Raw genomic sequence first — 19,710 nt, forward strand, 5'->3', positions numbered from 1 at the left:
TAATTACCTCTCTAAAGATTCTGTCTTCCCATACAGTCACATTGAGGGTTAGGGTTTCAACACATGAATTTTAGGAGGACACAATTCAGTTTATATGCAGCATGCGATAACTATACAATTTTTAAATGCATTTCCTTATTGTAAAGAGACTCCTTCCTTATTCATCCATCTCTTTAAAATAGTTATTACTATGACTTAAGTTTTAGCTTCTCTTTTAATGAGAATAATGCACCTAGATCTATCAGACCATTTTTAGGAAGTGTATTTTTAAAAATTTCATATCAAATAAGATCTTGACCAAACCAAAAATTGTAAGCAGCCAATTTAGCATAAAAACCAAGAACACTGTCTACTTTGGTATAGTATTGAAGCGACTCACCAATTTAATCAAACCACACTTAGGTGCTAGTGTAGTGACAGAATTTTATAATAATGTCTTTAAAGAAGTGCCTACACATTAACTATTAGAAAAATCACCTGAAGTTTGGAAACAAGCAATAGATTACTAGGTGCTCGTTTATTACTTTTCTATTTACTTTTCAAAATTTACAACTCTTTAGGAACACAACCTAATGTACAGATTTTTCTCAGGTAAATACGCAAATCATTTCTCTCCAATGAAGAGATAACTGTGAAAGTTACAATTTATTGCCCAGAAAGACATTAACTAGTTTTATATCTAACCCAAGAATCTCACCCTAATATGTTTTCTTAAAATTACCTCTATACCTACCTCATCAAATGTTCTTTGAACTGATTTTAACTTTTCTGGTCCATTCATTAATTAACAGGTTAAATAAAATCTTTGACACGTCTATTTAATATTTGCCTCAGAGGCACAGATTTACCCTCCTGAAAATAATTCTTAAGCATAACCAATAAACACATATTCATTGATTAATACCTTACGTTGGCATATTATAATAAACAATCGAATCTGGAAATTGAATCATTAATAGAGACTATAATACCAAATGATTTATAGTTTAATTTTAAAATTACTTGTCATGCTTTTAGGGAAAAATGGAAAATTAAAACTTTAAGAAAAGCACCTGGAACATTAAAAAAAAATTTCTGTTATTTTTATGTTTATGTAAACATATAGTAAAAGAATAGGTAAATTTCTAAATTTCTTGTTTCCCATTGTCGTTTAATAACCACATGTTAATTCTGTATGTAGGCATTGTGAATACATATTTATAAAGAGAAAGAAGGGAAATTAGTATGATTTTAATCTATGGCTATTTATAATAAAGCAAATCATCTCTAACCTCATGGGCTTTGAACTCCCTATTACTAATATAGCTAGAGTGCCACATTGACTCTAAGCGTTTTGTGGGGGAAGAAGAAGCTCAATGGTTTTTCTTCCAAAGAAATTTGGCCTAGTGTCCTGAACGGAAAGGAACTAGCTAGGTGGATTGTTGGTTTATGGAAACCTAAATGCAGGTAGCATCCTTTTGATATAGTCTTACTGGGTCAATTCTTCTGTTTCTTCAATATTCAAGGTCAGGAATCTTTTTCCATTGGGAAGTCTTCCTTGCCTACAAACATTAGCTAAATTAGACGCCTCTGAACTCCTATGCCGTCCTTTAATTGCACTTAACATGTATTTCGTATGTTTTATGATACTGCCTCCTTCTTTATTCCATGAGCTCAATAAAAAGAAAAACTGCAATGTTTATCATCCAACTAATTTAGTGTTTGACATCTACATACTAAGTAAATAAACCGGGATAAAATATATTTGATCAGAGGAACTAATTAGCTTGACATAAAAACTTGAATATAGCCTTTCTCCCTGGCGGTTAGTGCTGAGGCTGAGGACAACATGCATTTACTAAAAATTCAAGAAAAGTCTAAAAAAATCTTTTAAAAATATCCCCCCAAATCGGCATCTACTCCTCCAGAGAGTTACTATAATATTTTTTCTTCCCCTTTTATTAAATAACCCTGTCTGCAGTCAAAACGGACCCCATCCGCGGCCCTGCAGCAGCCGTAAGGAGGAACCACGAGACCCAGGCCTTCCCGCCGCCCGAACCGGACACTGGCAGCCAGCAGACAGCGGCGGACAAGCGACCTCGCTCTGTGGCCAGTGAGTTGTTTCTGATTCGGATGATTTTTGTCCCTCGGCGCGTGCCCTTGCTCCCCGCCCCCCGGCTGTGAGACCCCCGGCCCGGCACTCGCTCTCCTCCTGTCACGAAAGGGTCGCGGCCTGTAGCCCTGTGGGCAGCCGTGCCGCGATGAACCCCAGTGCCCCCAGCTACCACATGGCCTCGCTGTATGTGGGGGACCTGCACCCCGACGTGACTGAATTGATGTTCCAATATAAGTTTAGCTCGACAGGTCCACCCTCACCATCCGGGTCTTTAGGGACTGGCTCACCCACCTCTTCGTGGGCTACGTGTCCGTGAACTTCCTGCAGCCGGCCGACGCGGAGCGTGCTCTGGCCACCATGAACTTTGATGTTATAAAGGGCAAGCCAGTATAAGTCCTGTGGTCTCAGCGCGATCTATCGCTGCGCAGAAGTGGAGTGGGCAACGTATTCGTTAAAAACCAGGACAAATCCGTTGAGAAAGCACTGTGTGATGCATTTTCTGCTTTTGGTAACTTCCTTTCGTGTAAGGTAGTTTGTGATGAAAATGGTTCTAAGGGCTGTGGATCTGTACACTTTGAGACACAGGAAGCAGCTGAAGGAGCTATTAAAAAAATGGATGGGATGCTCCTGAATGGTCTCAATGTATTTGTTGGACGGTTTAGGTCTCCTGAAGAACAAGAAGCAGAACTTGGAGCTAGGGCAAAAGAGTCCAAAGTTGGACCTGCCTCAAGTGTAAAAGTAATAACTGATGAAGGTGGAAAATCCAAAGGATTTGGATTTGTAAGCTTTGAAAGGCATGAAGATCCACAGACAGCTATGGATGAGATGAATGGAAAGGAGTTCAGTGGAAATCAAACTTACATTTGTCCAGCTCCGAAAAAAGTGGAAGGGCAGACAGAACTTAAGTGCAAATTTGAACAGATGAAGCAAGATAGAATCACCAGATACCAGGGTGCTAACGTTTGTGTGAAAAATCTTGATGAGAGTATTGATGATGAACGTCTCCAGAAAGAATTTTCTCCATTTGGTATAATCAATAGTGCAAATGTTATGATGGAGGGTGGTTGCAGCAAAAGGTTTGGCTTTGTATGTTTCTCCTCCCCAGAAGAAGTAGCTAAAGCAGTTACAGCAATGAACGGTAAAATTGTGGCCAGCAAGCCATTACATGTAGCTTTAGCTCAGTGCAAAGAAGAGCGCCTGGCTCACTTCACTAACCAATATATGCAGAAGATGGCAAGTGTACGAGCTGTGCCCCAGCCTGTAATCAACCCCTACCAGCCAGCACCTTCTACATGTTACTTCGTGGCAGCTATCCCACAGACCCAGAACCGTGCTGCATACTATCCTCCTGGCCAAATTGCTCAACTAAGACCAAGTCCTCCCTGGGCTGCTCAGAGTGTCAGACCTTATCCATTCCAAATATGACCTGTGCTATCCGCTCAGCTGCTCGTAACCACCACTCTGAGACCAGCTTCTTCACAGGTTCCACCAGTCATGTCCACACAGTATGTTGCTAACTCATCAATACAGACAATTAGTCCATGTCCTGTAGCTGCTGCTGCTGGCTCCACTCCTGCGGTCTACATCATTCCACAGTACAAATATGCTTCAGGAATTCTCATTCCTCAGCAGCATCTTAAAGCACATCCACAGGTTACCAGGAAGCAGCTTGCTGTTCATGTCCAAGGTCAAAAACTTTGGACTGCTTCCATGTTAGCATCTGCCCCTCTTCAGCAGCAGAAGCAGATATTGGGTGAAAGACTCTTTCCTCTTATTCAAGCCACGCACCCTACTCTTGCTGGTAAAATCACTGGCATGTTATTGGAGCTTGATAATTTAAAACTTCTTCATATGCTTGTGTCTCCGGAGTCTCTGAAGCTGTAGTTGTACTACAAGCCTACCATGTGAAAGAGGCTCCAGAAAGCAATTAACAGTGCTACTGTTGTACCAACTGTTTAAAATTGATCAGGGACCACCAAAAAAAAACAAAAACAAAAAAACAAAAAAACAATAAAACAAAAAAAAACTTGTGTTTCAACAAAGAAAAATATCTAAACATCAAAAAACTAAAATATTATGGAAAAAATTACAAAATATAAACAAAAAAGGAAAGCAAACTTTGAACCTTATGTACTGAGGAAATACCAAGTCTAGCAAACTTACTAGTCCTAGATTACTTATTGATTTGAAAATAACAGAAAAAAGAAAACAAAAAAAAATAGGAAAATTTAAAAACAAGCCGGGTGTGGTGGCTCACACATGTAATCCCAGCACTTTGGGAGGCTGGGGTGGATCGCCTGAGGTCAGGAGTTCGAGACCAGCCTGGCCAACATAGTGAAACCTCATCTCTACTAAAAATGCAAAAAATTAGCTGGGCATGGTGGTGGGTACCTGTAATCCCAGCTACTAGGGAGGCTGAGGCAGGAGAATTGCTTGAACCCAGGAGGCAGAGGTTGCAGTGAGCCAAGATCATGCCACTGCACTCCAGCCTGGGCAACAAGAGCAAAAAAACTCCATCTCAAAAAAAAAAAAAATTAAAAACAAATTAATGTTTTATAGGTCCTGGGAAAAATAATTTTCAGCAAAGTATGAAAATTTAAAGCATTCCTTTAATTTTTTAACTCTTAACTGTGGAAAAGCTCAGAATGTCAGTTATGTTTTAAATAACAGAATTGATAACTAAACAAGGAAATATAACTTGGATTATGAAATTCTTGGTTTAATAAAAATTCTTTAAATGGTTTAAAAAAACCTGAATAGGCTCAAAAACATAAGGTGATTATGCAGTGTATGTACACATCAAAGGAAGATGTGGCTGGGTGTGGTAGCTCATGCCTGTCATCCCATCACTTTGGGAGGCTGAGGTGGGCGGATCACGAGGTCAGGAGTTCAAGACCAGCCTGGCCAACATAGTGAAACCCCATCTCTACTAAAAATACAAAAAATTAGCCGGGCATGGTGGCAGGTGCCTGTAATCCCAGCTATTCCAGAGGCTGAGCCAGCTACCCGGGAGGCAGAGGTTGCAGTGAGCTGAGATCACGCCATTGCACTCCAACCTGGGCAACAGAGCGAGACTCCGTCTCAAAAACAAACAAACAACAAAAAAAGAGAGATGTGTATGCATTAATACTAATATGTGAATCAAAGGATTACTCTAATTTTTTCCAAAGTAATTGCTTATTTAACCTATTCAACCATTTTGTTTGTTTCAAACCTTAATAGGAATATAAACACAATCTAACTCTCAAACAGGTTAAATCTAAACTCTCTACACCTTTATCTAGCAAGTGCTATGTTGTATAGCTTTCTTCACTGTCACATCACAGCTACGATTTTGTAAAGCATTTATTTTTACCTCATTGGGATTTGTAACTATTAGAATATCAAAGCTATAGGAATATTTCAAATATTCCAAATATAAAAACAAATTTGATTTCAAAGGGAGGTTTTACACATTTAAATGCCTGAAAATAAGGCGTATAATAAAGAGCCTGGTAGACTGTTTACTCTGACAATATCACTGAAAATGGCTATAAAATATGATGGAAACACTGAAAAATTACCTTTGAGGAGGATGCAGAATCTGTTTTCTTTGTAAACTGACCCTGAAGATGTGTCAAAACATTTGTAATATCCACAATAAAGAGTCAACGGCATGACTGGAAGATTTCTTGGGCCTGAAATACAATATTCATTTTAGTGATTCTTCTTATTTAATGTGGTGAGGTGAAAAACTGATATAGTCTATCCATTTTTCTTTAGGTATCCCTATTAATATCCACTTCTAAACTTTCAAAAAGCATAACTAAACAATGGAAAAAATATTTGTGATTGCCAGAGTAGCACAAGGGAACAGCAAAGACCTCTCAGCCATGAAAGAAGGAAACAAATGGGTTAATTTTTTCAATGCTTAAAAACAATCCATCTCAACCATGTCAGTAGTCCATCTGATTTGATTTTCTTCTAACTTAAGCTAAAGTACAGGTTATTCTCACACCTCGGTAAGGATGTAAGGTATTTGAAGACGAGTCCTGTAAGATAAAAATGTCAATAATATATTTATTTTTTGCAGTAAGATGCAGCGTTTTGCAGTCCAATAATTCAATTAGGAAAATGGAATATGCTACTCTGGTTTTTTGAACTTCTTTCCAAGTTTTTAAGAGGTTATTGTTCTAGCCTAGCAGTTATTATTACTCAAAAAATACTAAACTTTTTTTGTTTCTATGATGTATTTATTCTATTAATTTTTACTAAGTATTAAGTATGTATTATCAAAAATGATGCATTCTTTAACCTTTCTTATAAATCAATATTTGGAAAGATAGGCTGGTAGAACTGTTACTAAAATATGTAGGCAATTCATTCCTGATAGGGATAAAATATCTTCCAACAATTAGTAGGTATTATATCCCATTACCAATCTTATTCCATTATGACAGTCAAAAGTTTGTTTCCTAGTCAAAAAAGCGCTTCATTTATCAGCACTTATGTATTCTGTGTGTTTCAAAGATTTTGGTAGTTGTCTCCTTGTAGTATTTCAGCTTTTAAGCTGCTTCCTTGCCTCACTGAGCTCACATAAGATACATCTGAAAGCTTTAGTACAAATTTACTTCGAATAAAGTCTTCAATTCATTTTCATGGCACCAAAAAGACAGCTTTAATAACTGCAATGACAAATAAACTGGAAATCATTCCAGGCCTTTTCACTTAACTGACAAGTAGAACACTCTCATAATGAGCCGCAGGTTTTACGTTTTCTCTTTGACCGTAATAGCTTCATTTAAGAGTGTCAGACCCTGACACTTCATCATTTATCTACATTATTTCTCATCTTCTTTCAAATAAATTATGGAATACTAGACTGAGCACATAAAAACAAAGTGACTTGTTATCAGTAAACAGTAAGATAAATTGTCCAGAAGTTCCTCATTTAGTTCCTTTTAAATTTAAGGGCAAGTTATTGGGTGCACCTTTTTTAACTTCCAACGTTTGCATTTTTACAACCATCTTATTTCTCTTGCCACCGGCCTCTGCGCACTCATCCAGAGCCTGATGTGGAAGGCATAAAGTAATCCCATTATCCCAAGGTTGGCCGCTGAAGTACAAAGAGGCAGAAGGGGAGAAAATCAAATAAACAACTTCGAGAGAGATTTCTCCACATCTATAAAACCCCCCATCCATAATACATCTTGTCATACTAGAAAATGTGACAGTTCCAAAGTAATGAACAGTGCAACTGTAACTGTTTTAGCCCTTGGAAATACAGCACTGACTTTAAATGGATGGGTGAATGCCATCTCCTCTCATTGAATCTTTTTTTTCACCTTATGGAACTGGAGGAAATCAAATAAAATCCCGATCGGATTGTATTTCTTTTTGAAACTGTTGACCAAGTTTATGGAAATCCTCACCTCTCTTCCTTCTTACATATTGGTTTAGTATTAATTTCAAAGGACTTAAAGAATCAGATCAGATTAATACAAATATCAGTATTTTAGAAACACTAAAATGTGTTTGTGTGTGTGGTAATACATATTAAAGTCTTATTTATATGCTAAATGTATCAGTGAAAGATGTATAATGTAGATAGTCATAGGCTGATTGTATATTAACAACTTTTTATTGACTTGAGTTATTCTGGAATTAAGCCTTAAGATACTGTTGTGTTGTTTTCTTTTTCTTTTTCTAGGTATTACAATCAGTTTGGTCATAATTATCTCACAGATTTAGCAACAATGTAACATGGAAATTTAAACACTGGTAACTTAGTAATGTTTTATAGATGCCCTACTCAGTGCAAAATTCTGATATAGGAAAATACAAGAAAAGGCTATATGGCATTACCCATCCTCAAAGTTCTCTGCAAATAGGTTTACTTATCTAATTTTGGGATGCTATTTAGCTGCTGAGATTCTATAGTGGTGAGAATAATTTAAGGTGTGAATAATTTATATGCCTGTATATTTATATTTTGAGGAACTTTTCCAAGTTTTAGTTCCTGAGAAGTTGGTGTAATAATATGCTATTTTGGCTCCTTCTTCTAACCCAAACATGAAGATATTTCAGAAAGAGATGTTGATGAATTTCTCAGCCAGCAGATATCATAGAAATGTTGGTGGATGTGTGGGGGCAAAAGAAGATGGTTAGGGCTGTATGTGAATGGGAGAGTGTTGGGAGGTGGAGGTCGAGGTGGAAGGAATGCAAGGCAGAAGAACTTGGAGTAGAAACAGTCTAGGTCATGTCAATTTAGGTAGTCATACATTTTGGTGGAAAAGTGCCTTATCCCTTCCTCTATTTTGTACCCTTGCAGGAATAGTCAGCCTAGGAGACAGGGAGAAAAGAAATATCTCTTTAAAAGACAGTGTCTGAGTAAATGTACAGATTATCTCATAAAAGCTCTTTATGCTATGGCATGTCTCCTGTCCCCTAAAGTCACCAAGAAGGACAAAGGCCAGGACAAAAATTATCATCCCATCCCCAAGTGTACAACCCAGTAAAGGTGACTAACTCCCAAAGACAATACAAACTCACAAGGGAAAATAAAAAGACAAATATAAGACAAAGACACCAATCTGCAAACCTATAGGCTGAAGACAACAAACTGCAAACCTACAAATTAACTTTAAAATGAGTATGCTAAATATCTTCAAATAAGCAAAAGAAAGTATTGTACACTTTTTTTATTGAAACAGAAACAATAGTAAAATATAGCAACAATGACAACTGGTAGTTCTGGGTGTGAAAACATCACAGAAAAGAGAACTCAGTATATGGTTCACATACACACAGCTGAAGAATTAGCAAGAGAAATGGAAAATAAGATGACGCAGTTTATTGAGAAGGATTACAAAGGGAGAATGCTAATAAAGGAATGCAGAATGAAGGGGAAGGGTTAAGTTACATATCCAAAAAATTCAAACAGATTAAAAAAGAAATGACTGGAAAAATTTAATGAATTACTGATGCGGAGTTTAACAAATAAAATTATGAGAACTCAGATACAAACGATTTATGGCAAGTCAAGCAGGACAAATAATAAAAATGACTGATACCTAGAAATGCAGTGAAATCTAAGACTTACGAAAACATAAAGACAATTTTAAAGGCCACCAAGGAGAAAAAAAATAGATCTTCTATAATAAACTGAGAAACAGTCTTGCTTCTCAACATCTACAGAAAATGTACTAAGTAGCAGGGCAGTAATATTTTCAGCATCATAAAGAAAAAGAAATTCAAACTATATAGTCATGTATATAGTTAAACTACCGTTTAAATGAGCAAAGCCCAATAAAGATATTCTCAAGCACATTTCTTGATAAGTTTCATTACACAAAAAACCTCTTTGATAGTACCATTGGGTATAAAAAGATAAATATATTTAGGTGGTTTCTATCAGCAGAAAAGAGAGTATTAAAAACTATGATAAATAATAAATATCAAACATGTAAATCCCCTGAAGTTGGTCTTATCATTGTCTCTATTTTATGGAATACAAAATTGAAGCAAATAAATTTCACACACATAGGAAATAAAAATGCCAGGATTTGAACCCAGTAGTTTAGCTCCAGAGCTTGCATTCATACTTGCTAAAAACAATACACATACACACACTTATACACACACACAAACACATACATAAAACAATTCAGAGTGAAAATTCAGAACTCCAGAACTGCTGTGTCATCGAACTCTAGTGAGCACCATTCACATGGGATATATTGTAATAACAGGGACCATACTTCACTTAGTAGTTTATGGAAAGGGCACCTTCTGGAGCTGTGCAATACAATGGCTCCATTTTTATTAGAACACTATAATTGGCTAAGTCTATTTAAAAAACAACAGCTAACTATAAAACTCATACTTCCACATATGAACACATACTCCAAATTTATAGAATTAAAAACAGTGTAAAATTGGTTCAGTAATACACATTTAAATTAGAATAGAATGGAAAGGTAAGGGACACACATACATACATGGGCGCTTGGCATATGAGAGAAGTGGCACAATAAACCAGCAGAAGAAGTATGCACAACTTAGATAGAAAATGTTGAGAAAATGGTTTACTATTCGGATACAATTAAGATATATCACAGTTACACTGTACACAATGGTGAATTATGATAGCTAAAATGTCAAAGTCAGGTAAAGAAGGACTTCTGAGTAAGACCCCAAAGTTACAAACCATAGATAAAGTTGAATGCCATAGGAACATCTGTGTGGAACAGTAGATACTGCAGATAAGGTTAATATGTGAGTAATGTATTCAGAGACAAAAGCAGACAAAGAATTAATGCTTGCAATTCAAGTACTTTTGCAAATCAACTAGGAAAATTGCTGAAACTTAATGGGAAAATGAACAGAAACATTGATGAACAATTTATACAAGGGACAACTAACAAACATCAAAATCATTCAGAATCAAATGGAATAGTAATTTCCCTAGCAAAATTTCCTGTATAAAAAAGGTCAAAATTTGAAATAAATACTCTCACCCACATTTAATCATTTTCTTATTTATTATCTAAATTATATTCTGAGGAACAATAGCTGGACTCAATTTCACTATGAATTCTTCAGAAAAAAACTGATAAATATCTAAAACACTCAAAATATAGTATCTGTAGTCCATAGCCAAAATTTTAAAAAGGAAAAATATGTGAATATGAATATATATTTATAATAATAGTTATGACCGATTTATAAGAATCAAGGAAACCAATGAAAAATGGAAGCAAATTTATATGCGGTGATACACTTACAACTCAGTGTTTAAAAATGTGCAAAATCTATTTAAACAGAGTTAGTGGCCAGGTGCAGTGGCTCACGCCTGTAATCCTAACACTCTGGGAGGCTGAGGCGAGCAGATCACTTGAGGTCAGGAGTTAGAGACCAGCCTGGCCAACATGGTGAAATGCAGTCTCTACTAAAAATACAAAAATTAGATAGGCATGGTGGTGCACACCTGTAGTCCCAGCTACTTGGGAGGCTGAAGCAGGAGAATTGTTTGAACTCGAGGTGGAGGTTGCAATGAGCTGAGATTGTGTCACTGCTCTCCAGCCTGGGCAACAGAGTGGGACTATGTCTCAAAACAACAAACAAACAAAACAGGGTTAGCAATGCTACCTATAACATTTTTTTGATGATAAGGTTCATGTATTTATGTTTTCCATCCAAAAAATAATGACTGGCCTTTAGTATTTAAAATAGATGTATAATTAACTAAATGTCCCCCTAAACCAGCATCTTAGATGAATTATTACTGTAATTATATAAAGAATACTTTCTTTGGACCCATTTTTTTTTCTGCTAGAAAGTAAAGAAACAAATAATGTATGGTCCATGACTAAGTATAATTTACTTGCATAAATTGATAAACTGTATAAATATGTAATTTTCACATATGAGGACACAAATGAAGATCCCCTAAGCCAACATGGAGAGAGATACAGGACCTGGAATTCCTCTAAGATATAATAACACCTAAGCCACATCGTAAGAGAGTAGATAGACTATGTGAATTAGAAGACCCAATATTAAGATGTTTACTTTCCCTAAATGCTGTAATCCAGATCAAAATCTCATGTGTAGTGATAAATAGATCGAAGAATCATAATAGATTACAGAAATAGACACATATTATCAATTGGTTTTCAACAAAGGGCCAAGGCAATAAATGGAGAAAAAAAATTTTGAAAAACATGGTTCCAGAAAAACTAGATAAATGCAAAAGAAAATCAAAACAAGAAACAAACTTTGACACATACCCCACTCCATACCAAAAAATTTAATTTGAAACAGATCATAGACTAAATATAAAACCAAAAGCTATAAAGTGTTTTGGAAAAAACATAAAAATATAGATTCCACAAAAGAAAAAATACAAATAAACTGGACTCTATCAAAATTAAAGACTTCTCTTAACTAATACTGTTAAGAAAATAAAGCAGATCACACACTGAGAGGAAATATTTGCAATACACATAACTGAAGAAGGACTTATATTTAGACTAGATAAGCAACTTTTAATGATAAGTAAAAATAAAAACTACAGCAAAAATGGGCAAATTTCTTTAGGAACTTCTAAAAGGAAGATATATGATTAGCTAATAAGCACATAAAAATTGCTCAACATCTTAGTCATCAGGGAAATACAGTTCAAATGACAAGAAGACACTACTATACACACCTAGACTGGTTAGAAAAAAAAAAAAGAACAACAAAAAAGAAAATTACTGCAACACCAAATGTTGATGAAACTGCACAGCCACTGGAACTCCCATTAATTGCTGTCAAAGTATGAAATGGTTCAACCACTTTGGAAAACCAAAAGTTTCTTATACACTTAAACTTATCATATGGTCCAATATTCCATTCCTAGGAACTGTCTAGATAAATAAAAATTCATTTATTATTACTATTGTTCTTATTACAACTACTATATACACATATACATATATACATGTATGCGTGTATTTGGTTGAAGTGTATGTCATTAGTATATGGCTCCCATGAATGTAATATCACATATACATATATACATGTAAGTGTATATAGTAGTTGTAATAAGAATACATGTAGAATACACATACATGTATATATGTATATGTGTATACAGTAGTAGTTGTAATAAGAATAATAGTAATAATAACTTACCAGTCCCTGCAACTACATTGGTAAATCTCAAAAACATGATGTTAAATAAAAGTATGTGGATACAAAGGAGTACATGCTGTGTGATTTCATTTATATGAAGTTCAAGAATAGGAAGGGCTCATCTATGGTTACAGAAATGTGAAGAATACATACTTACAAGGTCTGTGAATTGACTGCAAATGGATATGAAGAAAATTTCTGAGATGATGAGAATGATTTATATGTTGACCATGGTTTTTGTACTTAGATATAAACATCTGTTGATAGTAATTGACAAACACCATATATACACCTATGTAGATTCTATCTTAATAATTAAAAAAAATACTAAAAACCCCCTTACTAGTTTGGTGGTAGATGTCTCACTGGATGGGCTTAACATACTGAACATAGCAGAGAACCAGATGAGTGAACTCAGAAAATATGTCAATAGAAAATATTCAAACTGAAGTACAGACAGAAAAATGAATTCTAAAAAAAAGTCAGAATATATGAGAATAGGTGGGACTCAACCCAAAGGTCAAATAAGCTTTAATTAGACTCCTAGAATGCAAGGGGTAAGAGAATGATGCAAAAAAATTGTTTTGAAGTAATAATCCAAAGAACAACATCAACCCACAGAAGAAAGAATCTCAGCAAATCCCATAGGATACATACATAGAAAACTAATCATAGGCAATCATTGTCAAATTGCTAAAAATCAAATACAAACATAAAATTCCACAAGCAGCCAAAGCAAGATCTGATATTACATTCACGGGAGCCATATACTGATGACATACATGTCAACCAATTTTGGGGAGCTAGAAAACGATAGATTGAAATATTTAAAGTACTGAAAAGAATAAAAAAGCTACTAAAGTGTATATCCACTGAATATGTGCTTTTAAGATGAAGGTGAAATAAAGGTTTCAGATAAAGTAAACAAAAACCCTGACTCCTTGCATTCCTCACACTTGCACTTCAAATATTACTGAACAGATTTCATCACCATGAAGAAACATGATCTCAGATGCAAACTCAAAGCTTCAAGTTGGAATGAAATGACCAGAAACGATAAATGTGTAAGTAAATGAAAATGAATATTAATGACTTAAAGTTATAAAAAAAAAACAGGTTCTGACCAAGAAACAGAAAGCACAGTAATAATTTGAGCAGAAAAATATTAATATAAAAGAATTATTAAATAGGCTGGGCTCGGTGGCTCACACCTATAATCCCAGCACTTTGGGAGGCTGAGGCGGGTGAATCACCTGAGGTCAGGAGTTTGAGACCAGCCTGGCCAATGTGGTGAAACCCTGTCTCTACTAAAAATACAAAAATTAGCCTGACATGGTGGCGGGGGCCTGTAATCCCATCTACTCGGAGGCTGAGGCAGGAGAATCACTTGAACCCCAGGAGGCAGAGGTTGCAGGGAGCCAAGATCATGCCATTGCATTCCAGCCTGGGTTACAGAGCAAGACTCCAAAAAAAAAAAAAAAAGAATTATTTAGTAAAAGGTGATTAACAAATATAACAAAAGAATATAAGAAAATGCTAAGTAATACGGGAATAGCAAATAGCCTTCTATCTCCAAGGCTAAGGAAGAGCACCCAAAGATGAAATAAACCTGGGTGACCCCTTGCTTCCCAACACTACTACTAGCCTGAGATTCAGTTCTTGCTAAAGAGGATAAGTCTGTGGCCTACTGGAGGGTGAAGACACTCACTGGGTGCCATGGCACAGAGCTGTTCCACAGCCAGTAGACTGGGAATGGTGAGCAGGAAGTTGCTTGATTTTTGGTGAAAATCTGAAACTTGAGAGCCACTGAACATTGTTTCATGTGCTGCTGGAAGCAATGCCATAGGAAGCAGAAAGAAAGGCCAGCAGAACCCAGAAGACAAGCTTCTTCCCTTGCTTTGCCCTGTAGTGTCCCAACAGCACCCTCCGCCCCACCGCAAAGCTTACTATTGAGCCAACTGATGAAGGAGAACTGATTGCAGCAAGCTTGTCCAGCCCGTGGTCCATGGGCTGCTCAGACGATTTTGAATGCAGCCCAACACAAATTCATGAAATTTCTTAAAACATTATGAGATTTATGCACGGAGCTTTTTTTTTTTCAGCTTATCAGCTATCGTTGCTGTTAGCGTATTTATGTGTGGCCCAAGACAATTCTTCCAATGTGGCCCAGTGAAACCAAAAGCTTGGACACCCCTGGATTACGGGGTGCAATTCTAGTATCATGAGCAAGTAATGTAGGGCAGATCACAGCTGAGAGGCAATAAACTTATAACTGGCGTTTAACATAATATCTTGTAGGATATATAACATGTGTAATTGTAAAATATGTGACTATGCTAGCACAAAGAGTGAGAGGAGGGTAAACAGTTAAATCAATGTGAGATACTTGTTTTGTTTGGGACATAAAAAATAAAGTAGTTTCAACATACAGATGTATATCATACTAGAAACTAACCAAAGAGATCTCACTAAAAAGAATTTTTTAAAAAAAGATCATCAGCAAGGATATCTGTCTTGCTTTTTCCCATTATTATAAAGAATTAGAAATATTTTTTCTAGCAATAGGAAAAAAATTAGATTTATCCACACAACTAAATATGGTTCTATAATTTTAGAGAAACAGGAATTGTAATTGAGTATGTACCCACAACAAATGTTCATTATATGAAGTCTACTGATAAAAATAGATTTTAAAACTGTAAATACTATCTTTTAATAGCTAGATTATTGAGCACTTGTGGCATACCAGGCACTCTGCAACATGTTCTCATTTTATCTTACTGGCAGCCCTACAAGGTATTACCTCCATTACAATATAATCCCATTTTCATAAATACAGTCACACATATATTTATAGGAAAAATACTAAATTTATCTCTGATTTGGTGGGATAACCAGTACTTTTAAATTAACCTCCATTTGCTTTAGAATATTTTCTATTTATCTCCACTGTGAACATGTATTAGTATTCTGAAAAAAAAATTAAATAAGCATGTAGAATTAAAGCAATGGGTAATCTAATCACAATTATTTACCTCAGATAGTGGAAAAATTAACCTATACATTTAAGAAATATGCCTGAAGATTATGAGACTAAGCAGTTTATAACTCAGTAGTTAATATAGTTTGCAGATTGTTTTTATTCCTTTGTTAAAAGAATCAGTATGGAAGATTTGGCTTTTCATCATGCCTCTACCATTAACAAGAGTAAGTTGTTTTCAATTACTTTGAATATGAAAAACTACAAACATTACTTTCTTTTTTTTTTTTTTTTTTTTTTTTTTTTTGAGACGGAGTCTGGCTCTGTCGCCCAGGCTGGAGTGCAGTGGCGCAATCTCAGCTCACTGCAAGCTCCGCCTCCCGGGTTCACGCCATTCTCCTGCCTCAGCCTCCCGAGTAGCTGGGACTACAGGCGCCCGCCACTACGCCCGGTTAATTTTTTGTATTTTTAGTAGAGATGGGGTTTCACCATGTTAGCCAGGATGGTCTCGATCTCCTGACCTCGTGATCCGCCCGCCTCGGCCTCCCAAAGTGCTGGGATTACAGGCGTGAGCCACCACGCCCGGCCCAAACATTACTTTCAAGAGATTAATTAAGGTCTCATAACTTGATCTTTTAATTTAGGTACACTGACATAAGGTATCCACAGATGGTTCACACAGTTGATCCATGGTTGAAACTACAGGACGTGTATTATATCCGAAATAAAACAAACAGAAAGACATGAATTTTCTGCTCACAAAAAAGACAGCAATCTTTATTTAAACAGCTCTGTGTAATATGAATCAAAGAGAATGGACAGTTTAGTAAGTAAGAGGACCCAAACTTTTATGCAACATCTATGACATTCATCTTTTTTTTTTTTTCTTCTGAGCACGTAAATGTCTTTGCAAAACAAACAATTTTGGGACTTACTGAATAAATAAATTGATCTGTGTAAAGTAGATTATAATAATGTAAGGATAGAATATAAAGTCCTATAAAGGTAAATAAATGAAGTTGTAAAATGTGGGTTCAAGGGAGTCTTCCATAAGGAGGTAACATTTCATCAGGACTGAGGGTCCAGACCTGTCCTGGGATATTCTTATATACTACAGAGAAGGCATCACTTGAAATATGCACTCCAAATAAAAGTTCACTAGGTCTAATATCTGTACACTCTGTTTCTTATCCTTTCTTCCAAAAGTTTTTAAAATCTTGCTGTCTCTCATGATCCATTCCTGGTATCTTCTACTGGTCTCTCTCATACCTCTCTAATTCTCTTTTATTCACATCTATTCTGCATTAAAACTATTCATAAAATTTTTTATCTTGTTTCTTACAATTTCCAGTTCTAGAAGTCATATTTGTCTTCTAATATTTTATCATTTCAAATTATTTTTCCAGATTGTTATTCTTGTCTTTAAAATGACCTGAAGTGTAGTAAGCATTGTTTTTATTGAAAGTCTGCATTTTATATTTCCAATATCAGGAGCCCCAGTGGATGTCTTTCAGTTTCCCTTTTTTCCAATTTATTCTGATTTATATATTTTTTGTCTCCTTGGTTGTGTATAATTTGATGCTCGACACGATAACCGATAATTTATTTGTAGATATAGTTTGAAGTTTAGGATATTGTTTTCCACTGGTGTGGCACCTGGGAGAAGTAGCTTTCCAGAATACCCTAAAGAAATTTGAGCAACGAATATTTCCAAGGCCATTCAAATGACTAGAGGCTGGACTATGGTTTGGTCTGTATGAGGACTGATTTGTGTCCACTTCACCTTCTGTCCCAATTCAGAGATAAGGGGATTATACCAGGGTCACTGTCCTTGTGAACCCTTTACTCTAAATTGTGACTGCAAGCCATGAAAGAATTTCAGAAGAGCTATTCAGACTTGAAGCCACCTCTCTGAGAATCTGCAGAGGTCCCAAAGGTGACTCACTTCTGTGGATTTCAATCTTCTCTTGGAAATTGAGCTAGAAACATTTCATAACTTTTAGCTTTCTGATGCCTTCAAGCAGCTATTTTGAGTAACTGCTCCCACCTCCTAATTTCTAGTTTTCTCAATGAGAAGGTTACTTAGTTATTTTCTAATTTGCAATTTTAAGAAGAGGAAGTCTCCATACAGAATGTTAAGGACATATACTTTACAAGTAGTTCAAAGTGGAGGAAACACAGCTAAGAACAATCCAGGGGTTATAAACAAAACATAGTCTGGAGGAATTTGACCTAATTGGTGAAAGTCATTTTGGCTTTTCGTGATGAAATATTAAAAAAAAAAAATCAAACAAGTGATTTTTTTTTTAGAAAGCTAACTCTGCAGGCCTCTGAGGACTTACAAATGTGCACCGTCTGTGAGGCACTAATACAAACACTATCCTTCCTGCCAAGGTAATACTGCATGGCTAGAAATGGGAATGCCTTGTTTATACCATCAAGCTCTAAAGACACACACACACACACACACACACACACACACACACACACACAAACACACACACACCATTTTCAGTCATTCATTGACATTAATTATGGCTTGTTCTCTTAGCTCTTGAATTACACAAGGTTGGCTTCATAGAAAAGAACTCAGTTGATAACATTTGCTTATCTTTATGGATAAAAACAACTTTTAAGAACACAAATATGTTTTTCCTTTGATTAAAACAAATGATTCGGGAAAACATGAAACTGTTTTGTTTTTTTCTCTATCTTCAAAATAGTTTTATTCTATTTTGGGAGGCAAGGCTCTGGCGATTGTCAACTACTGCATTCTAGGACACTACATATAATTCCAAAGTTTAAAGCATATGATTTGCTTAAGGTAATCAAATAAGCTAAGTTCGTATCAAACCTTCCTTCTGTTTTCACCATGTCTGAATAACCTTATAATGATGGAGACCAGAACCATTGCCTAGTTTTGCATAAGATGGCATAAAAATACAGCCTTCACTTGTGAATGTCTTTGATAAAAATGAAACGTAAATATTTTTCAGTTTTATTTTACAACTCAAATTCAAAACATCCATATTTTAAAGACCATTCACAAAGAGAACAAGGTAACACAAATTTTAATAAGATATACCTGTTTTGAAATAATCTACTCTAGTAAGTATAAGAGGTTTTGTCTTATTGATACCAAACAATTATAGATAAAATATTACAGAATGAGTGTACATTTTGAGATTGCTAAAAAAAAGTAGCATTAAAATAATGGATACACAATTTTATGCTATTTAAAAGTTCAAAAAGAAATAAAACCTATATATCAGATAAGACATCAGTTTAAAATTTGCAAGAAACATATAATTTACTGTAGATTGGTTTTCAATGCTCAATTTTATACTTACATTAGTGGTATTTATTAAAATATTTACAAGTTGTTTCAAGAAGGAAGGATAATCTGTAATTTAGCTTTATGTTAAAATATCTCTGTAAATAAGATGTTAAACTGTTAATTTTGACGATTTCTGATCTACAATGTAGGCTTTAAGTATAAATCCTTAAAAGAGTGCCTTAATGTGTATCTTTTAAGAAATGTATCCGGGCATGTAAGATTTTAAAGAAAAAGAACAGAATAATTTTGTGAAACAAACTGTGAGTTACATTAAAGAAGAGTACTTAGTTATGAATATATTAAATAAATTCATAATTTGTAGTCTTTATGACTAAAATTATGTAATGTTCAGTTCTGTATGTGTTTTACTTGATTGATACCCAAATGAATGCTGCATTGATTATATATTATCCTTCTTAATTATCTTAAATCTAAATGTAAAATAACACACATACATGTACAATGTCTCAGGAGTACCGTGGGGTGTGTAGCACTTTTAATTAAATTTGGTAAACATTTTAATGTCCCAAAATTTATTTCTATTTTCTGATTTACTGTTAGTTGTGCAAGAGATTAAAATAACCAGTAAGAGGTAATATAATCAAGCAATACTGTTATGAGAACCGGTACATGCATTAC

General features: G+C 35.3%; 1 pseudogene; it reads left to right on the forward strand.

The window, feature by feature from the left end:
• Nucleotides 1-2,044: 2,044 nt before the first annotated feature.
• LOC101124789 (polyadenylate-binding protein 1-like) lies at nt 2,045-4,054 on the forward strand (annotated as a pseudogene).
• The last annotated feature ends 15,656 nt before the right edge of the window (nt 4,055-19,710 follow it).

Source organism: Gorilla gorilla, chromosome 11 (assembly GCF_029281585.2).
Source record: "Gorilla gorilla gorilla isolate KB3781 chromosome 11, NHGRI_mGorGor1-v2.1_pri, whole genome shotgun sequence".
In the NCBI taxonomy this organism is placed as follows: Eukaryota; Metazoa; Chordata; class Mammalia; order Primates; family Hominidae; genus Gorilla; species Gorilla gorilla.